Raw genomic sequence first — 1,337 nt, forward strand, 5'->3', positions numbered from 1 at the left:
ACGGAAAAAATGAAAAGTTACCTACAAAGGACAGCCAGTAAGAATAAGCTCTGATTTCTCAGCAGAAACCATGCAAGCGAGAAGGCAATGGGATGGTACATATAAAACCCTGAGAGAGAAAAATTTTCAACCAAGAATTATATACCTGGCAGAACTGTCCCTCAAATATGATGGTGAAATTAGGAGATTTCCACATAAACAGAAATGAAGGGAATTTGTTAAAACCAGACCAGCCTTACAAAAGATGCTAACGGGAGTCCTTTGAACAGAGAACCAAAAAGAGCAAATAACAACCAACCATTGATACACAAGATGACACAACCCAGAAACCACAGCTATGGACATATCCAAAGTAAAGTGAGCTTACAAGATTGTAAATAGGGAACAGAGACATCAACTGGCAAGTGAGGAAAACTACAAACAAAAAGAGGGAAAATACTGTGTAGTTACAGAACTTCTAAATGGTGAGCAAGTCAAGAGAGTTGCAAGACAGAATAGACTGCTCAAAACTCAGGGAGAAAACTATAAATCGTAGGGTAACCTTAAATAAAAATGATACACATTCATATCACAATAAAAAAAAAGACAAGCACAAATATTCAGAAAATACTAAAAGAACAGCAACAAAGGAAATGATAACACGATTCATGAACATAATGAGCTCAGCACAGAAAATATGGAACAAAGAAACCAGGGACACCATGAAAAAACACATAGCAAAATGACAACAACCAATTCATACTTATCAATAATTACACTGAATGTTAATGAATTCAATGCACCACTCAAGAGACAGTTGCAGATTGGATAAGAAAACAAAACCCATCAATAAGCTGCCTACAAGAGACACACCTTAGAGATAAAGACAAAAACAGACTAAAAATCAAAGGTTGGAATAAGATACATCAAGCAAATTGCAACTGTAAGAGAGCAGAAATGGCAATATTAATTTCTGATCAAACTGACTTTAAGACAAAAACCACCATACAAGACAAAGAAAGACATTATATAATGATAAAAGGATCAACAGAACAGGAAGATATAAGCATAATAAATATCTATGGACCCAATGAAAGGGACCCAAAATACATAAATCAGACATTAAAGACTTAAAAAGCCAAATAGATGACTCCACAGTCATAGTGGGAGACTTTAATACACCACTTTCATTGAAAGACAGAACAACTGGAAAGAAACTCAACAATGATGCAGAAAAGCTAAACAATACAATCCAACACCTTGGCCTTATAGACATCTATAGAGCACTTCACCCAACAGCAGCACAATATACATTCTTCTCCAGTGCACATGGAACTTTTTCCATGATAGACCATATG

General features: G+C 35.5%; 1 protein-coding gene across 1 annotated transcript in view; it reads right to left on the reverse strand.

The window, feature by feature from the left end:
- TRIM37 (tripartite motif containing 37) overlaps nt 1-1,337 on the reverse strand; it is a 169,340-nt gene that overhangs the window by 87,462 nt on the left and 80,541 nt on the right. The gene's annotated exons all lie outside the window — the stretch shown is intronic.

The sequence above is a fragment of the Orycteropus afer genome, unplaced genomic scaffold, assembly GCF_000298275.1.
Source record: "Orycteropus afer afer isolate SDZICR_OR568_19922 unplaced genomic scaffold, OryAfe1.0 scaffold00196, whole genome shotgun sequence".
Taxonomy (NCBI): domain Eukaryota; kingdom Metazoa; phylum Chordata; class Mammalia; order Tubulidentata; family Orycteropodidae; genus Orycteropus; species Orycteropus afer.